Here is a 6,000-nt window from a genome sequence, read left to right as displayed (position 1 = left end):
CGCAAACTAGAGAAGAAAGGCAAAAAAAAAAAAAACCACAACTTTATTCCATTCAAATTTAAACAAGCAGGAAAAAGGGCGAATCAAAATAAGGTTAAAAAAACCTCCACTAAAGATCTTTTTTTTCCTCTTCATTTTTCTTCTGCTTTGTTCTGAATCTTCCAAACTTTGCATTTCTCTGCTGGTGGCTACTTTGATGCAGGAGGCTCCTCTTAACCCAGATGCTGCTGACTGATGCTCAAAAGCATCTTTTCATCCCTGTGATGAGTTCTGCCTGAGGATCGGCTTGCCCCATTTTTAGGTGAAAGAGAGCCAAAAGGTGAATTGTGGACAGACTTTAATTCTCAAAGATTCACAGTTGCTTCCCTTGAGTTGCATGCTCTGCTCCCCAAATATAGGAACCTATACAGGTGTCAATGTGAAGACGAGGACTGTTGTACACCCATTCTCTTTTTTGGGAGGTGAAAATCAGCCCGTGCAGTAACGCTGTGTTGCTCACTTGGGCAGCAGAGCAGATAATTGCACTTTGATTTCCCTCGTTAAATGCTCAGGGAGTTTTTTTGGGAAATCTTTCCTTGGCAACAGGGCATTAGTGCCTGGGCTGAGTTCCATCACCATGGTGCTTGTCTGTCCTCCTGTCTGTGACCAAGGTATCTAGTGTAAATAAAAGAAGTAACCCCAAATTTCTCTGTTGCTGGTCCCTCCAGGGCTGAGAAACCAGCCTGCAAGCCCCAAGTGGTGTTTCCCCTCGGCCCACGGGCAGCGTGTGCTGCTGCGGTGGGAACAACGCACTGTCAAATACCAGTATGGCCTTGGCTGGAGATTTGCATCCAGCCTAGGCAACGGCACTCCAGGAAGGAGATGGACGAAATAATGCTGGCCCCTCTCTCTATCTTCTATATCCCCATAGTGGTCTGGACAAGAAGAAACAGGATAAGATTTGGGCAGGGGGGGCACCTAACAGCGGTCTAACAGGGAGGTGAGCTGAGCCCAGAGACACGTTGACCTAGGAGCAAGTGAATCTCCACTTTGGGCAATTCGAAGGACGAGTATTAAAGAACTGTTTGGGCAAATACGTCTTGGGCTGCTTAGGACAAGCTGATACTGCCTTGGGGCAGGAGGGTGATGAGGTGGACCTCCAGATGTCCTGCTCTGCTTCAGTACAGCCCAAGAAATAGCTGTCGGTGGTTTGAGTTACAAGGGGCTCTGGGGGGGGCCGTAAGCAGTTTGTAGGGGAGCTGAGCAGAGCTCCTAGTCCCTGCCTGATTGTCTCCATCACAGGAGCATCCATCTGATGTGCTGGGAGTGAGACATTGTTAAAGTGCAGCCCAGAGTCCCCAGGATCCCTGCCGATGCCTTGCCAGAGCAGAAGAGCAGGGAGGAGGCAGCAGGAGAGGAGATGGTGTCATCTTTTAGCCCAGGCAAGTCCAATTCCCTAGGGGAAGGAGCAGATGTCTCATCCTTTGAGCCACTCAGGAAAGAAATTGGATAAAGCGCTGAAGAATATCGTGTGAGATGATCCTGCCCCAAGAACGGAGTTGCGTAGGTGCGACCTGCCCCATCTTCCCACCTCTTGTCCCCTCTCTCTGCCAGCTCACTGGGCAGTAACCCCCTAATGTGACACCAAGATGGCATTTGCATTTTCAAAGCTTCTGTTGTTGCTAAGCAGAGCAGTTAACTCTCAGTTTGTCATCCTTCATGAACGTGGCTTGCAGGAAGGAGGAAAGAGGAGAGGAAGAGAGATATTAAAAATAGATGATGAGAACAAAGCAGAAAGGACTTGAAGAGAAGTTTTCATCTCAGATTTACATAAGGCACCGGTGGCATCTTGAGGTCCAGCTTACAGTGACAAGTTCTGCTGTTGGGGGCTGGATTAATGGCACGTGTAGCCTCCTCCTCTCCTGGTGAGACTTCCCCTTCCTGGAGTCACGTGTTCCTACACCAGACCTTATTTCTTGTTCTCTGAGCCCAAGGAACAAACCAATTCCTTCAGGTGAAAAAAAAACCTGAGATGAAGAGGGAACAATATGGTTCGTGGCAGAGCACAGCCCACGGAGAGCCCTACTTGCAGGCAGGCAGTGACCATCCATGGGAGAGCAGCTAAAGGAGGAGGAGGACAAGGCTTCATCCTTTCATTGTGATATATCAGAGCTGATTACAGGGGCGAAATGCCATATGATAAATCAAAAAGTTACATCAGCCTCAGGGCAGCTTGGGCTAGGGGAAGGGGACACCAGGCAGAGCAGCTGAGCCTCCCCGGGAGCACGCGCAGAAATGCAGGCAGGAGCCTCGGAGGGGGCTGCCCAGGCTTCAAAGTGCTCTGTTGCTTCAACAGTTTCTATTTTGTGTGAGCAGTGGATGTTTTTGTAGGAGAGGGGAAAAAAATTGGGAGGAAAAAGACCAATATTCTCTCTAAAAGCAGGCCTGATGGAAAATTTGCAACCGGTTCAGACAAAGCCTGCGCTGGAGGCTGGCTGCAAGGAAAGGTGTTTCGATTACCATAGAAATGGGGGCAGCGCGATCCTGAAAGGGCTCGGCTCCTGCACGTTGAACCAACCCAACATTTTGCTCTGAGCATGAGCAAAGCCATGTTTCACCGGCGAGCTGGGACACCCCATGAACAGAGCAGGTCATTGCTGGCTGGCATCAACAGGGAAGGTCACAGCGTGGCCCTCCGGTTCGGATGTGTTATTAGACTGGTTAGCAATGAAAATGGAGTACACAGAGGGGCAGCTGGAAATGGATACTGGGGCTGGGGTGTTTGGGAATGATGGTGACTGTGACATTAAACCTGGGCGTTTGGGAGGTGGGGATGGAGGTGTGAATGGGGCTGATAGGGTTTGCGGAGCAGGGAGCAGTAATGAAGCATGGGCAGCTGGAACTGGGCTGTTGGGACTGGAAAGGATTGGGATGAAGCCAAAGAGTCATTGCTGACCCATGTCGTGGGGCTGGGTGGGACATGGCGGGCAGAGGTAAAGCACTTTCTCTCTCCCAGAGGAAGCACTGCTGAGAACATTGTGTGTAGAGCCCTCCCAGATGTAGCCCATATGTTGAGGTACTGAGATGGTTGGCCAAATCCAACGGTGATGGAAGTACCTACCACCTGGGAAGCCCGGCAGCAAAGCAAGAGCACAGCTCCCGGCCCACGTGTCCTGCCAGTCAACTTGAGCCTGTATTGACAAGATTATGTCCATCAACCCAAGACAATTTAAGAAGGATGTGAAGATCCTTGAATGCATCCAGAGGAGGGCAAAAAAGCTGATGAAAGGGCTGGAGGGAATGTCCTGTGAGGAGCGGCTAAGGACTTTGGGCTTGTCTAGTCTGGAGAAAAGGAGGCTGAGGGGCGACCTCATTGCTCTCTACAGCTTCCTGAGGAGCGCAAGTGGAGAGGGAGGTGCTGATCTCTTCTCCCTGGTATCCAGCAATAGGACACGTGGGAATGGTTGAAAGCTGTGCCAGGGAAGGTTTAGACTGGACATTAGGAAGCATTTCTTTGCAGAGGGGGTGGACAGACATTGGAACAGGCTTCCTAGAGAGGTGGTCAATGCCCCAAGCCTGTCAGTGTTTAAGAGGCGTTTGGACAATGCCCTTAATAACATGCTTCAACTTTTGGTCAGCCCTGAATTGGTCAGGCAGTTGAATTAGATGATCATTATAGGTCCCTTCCAGCTGAACTATTATTCTATTCTATTCTGTTCTGTTCTATTCTATTCTATTCTAAAGATATAAATAAGAAGAACATGGGTCTGAACTCCCACCAGAAAACACACCCAGCATGGTACTGCCCGGCTGCCCAGGAGCTCCTCTGACAAACAGCGTTTCGGTGACACAAGCATTTGTGATCCAGCCCTCCAGCCCACAGGCTGAGGATGTGACAGCAGAATTAAGCAGCTTTCCATAAATCTGAGCTCACTCCAGGGTAGTAAGGAGTGAGTGACGGCGGCTGACCTGTGCCTGCGGGGAGGCACGTGTAGGGGAACACGCACTTTTTCGCAGCGTAGCCAGGCAAGCTGGGGATGAACAAGGGATGTTCCTCCAGATTACCCCTATGGCAGTGAGTGAGAGCTCATCCCGGCTCACGAGAAAACCCATGCCAGTCCCCACAGGGACATTTTCCAAGGTAAGATGGGATTTTGCAAGGGCCTGTGCCCCTGATATATCAAGCTGGACTATTTTACAGCCTGGAGGCAGTCACAAGCCCTGGACCAGGCACCACTGCCAGTGCTGGAGCATCTTTGGAGGAGGTGATGGGGGCCTCCCTGGGGAGAGCCCAAGAGGCAGGAGGAGGGCAATCAGAGCAGTCGCAGTGACGGGGGGGAGGATGCCGTGCTCACCACCGGGCCGACAGCAAATTTGTCCTGGTAACAGCTGGCGCTTGGGGAAAACCAACTGCCTCCTGCTCTCCTCCCTGGGCGAAGGTCTGGAGAAGGAATCGTGGCTGCCAAGTGCCAGGTAGAGACTTCAAGGTCCACCTGCAGCGCAGGCTGCCCCAGCCGCACAATCTCCCACCAGTGCAGGGAACCCCTGCTGTCAGTCCCATGCCTTTGGGAAAGTCTGTGGCTCTGGAAAAGGCCGGAGATTGGTCTAATGGTCACCCATGCCAACAGGGCTGTCATCGGGATGGGAAAGCAGTGAGAGGTGATGGAGGCAAGGGAGAAGGTTAAAGCTACATAATGGTGTAGGGACAATGGGACACACCATCCAATCTGTTTGCCCAAGGAGCAGGAGACTCTGCGAGGTGGACTAAGCCTTGCCACGTGCAGAAGGATGAAAGAAATGCCAAGCACAAATGGGTTAAGATATCTCAAACACGAGGTGTCTAACGAACCCCATTCCTTTCTACATGGTAACTGTGGTACTCTTGTTATTGTCTAAATAAATGTCCTGTCTCTCTGAACATCACTGAGTTGTTGGATGGAGTAACATCCCACAGCGGTGAGGCCCACAGTCTAATGCAACAAGTATTCCCTCTTATCGGTTCCTACTTTCTGGACAGTCCCTGTTGACTCTCCCCTTGTTCTTGCTGTCTTTGATCACTTTGTTCATTTGATTAATCTCTAAAGTGAGCACTCCTCAATCCCTCTCTATGCAGCAGCATCTCAGGGTCTTTTACCATTTCATCCCTGGACTCCATGTAATCCAATGCCACAGATTTACATTAAGGCATTACATGATTTTCACTTTTATTCATCCCCAATTTTTATTTGGCCACAAGTCCACAGGCAACAGAGATTTCCTTCAAGTAACTTTGACGTGTTGGGGGAGACATTACAATTAATTTAGAACTCATCACAGCCTATTAGTTATTTAAATTATTCCTGTTAGAACCACATTAAATTCTTTGATTCAAGGAATACGCATCAGCTTTTCTCTTGTCAGAGCTCTCCACCTCTGCAAACATTTTTCTGCCTTAACCGGGCCGGGGAATGGAAGACTCGAAACTGCATTGTCTGCTGGGAGCACCTCACACATCTGTGGAGGCACATGAAAGTAACACCCGTGGGAAGGGGGTAACTGCCTGTTCCTCTCCTACTGCTGCTCGGGGGTTGCTGCAGGATTTTTAGGGGACCCCGGGTCATGCAAGGCCGCTCCACAAAAACCATCCTTTGTACAAAAACGGCTGTTTTTTGATCGTGGGTGTCTGTCAGCGCAGCAGCGTGGGCCGGCCGTGCCCACCCGTGACCCCCGCGCAGCGCCACCCCCTCCGTCCCACTCTCGCAGACCAGCACGTGGCTTCTCCCGCACCCGGTGGCCCCTGCGCCAGGTGCCTATGGGGCTGGGCCTCGCCGGAGGGGAGATGCGGGCCTGACCCATGGCTGCCAGCCCAGCACCAAGTCCCACTGGCCCATTCTCCCCCCTCCCCGACCGCTGAGGCGGGGAGCGCTGCCCCTTTAAAGGCGCCGGTAGGGGCGGGGCGTGCGGCGGGGCGTGGCGCGGCGTGCGGCGGGGCGTGGCGCGGCGCGGCGCGCTGAGGTCAGCGGCGAGCGGGCGCCGTCACAA

The sequence above is a fragment of the Gymnogyps californianus genome, chromosome Z (assembly GCF_018139145.2).
Source record: "Gymnogyps californianus isolate 813 chromosome Z, ASM1813914v2, whole genome shotgun sequence".
NCBI classification, from domain to species: domain Eukaryota; kingdom Metazoa; phylum Chordata; class Aves; order Accipitriformes; family Cathartidae; genus Gymnogyps; species Gymnogyps californianus.
The sequence above is the reverse complement of the archived record's forward strand: the minus strand, read 5'-3'. Positions refer to the sequence as shown.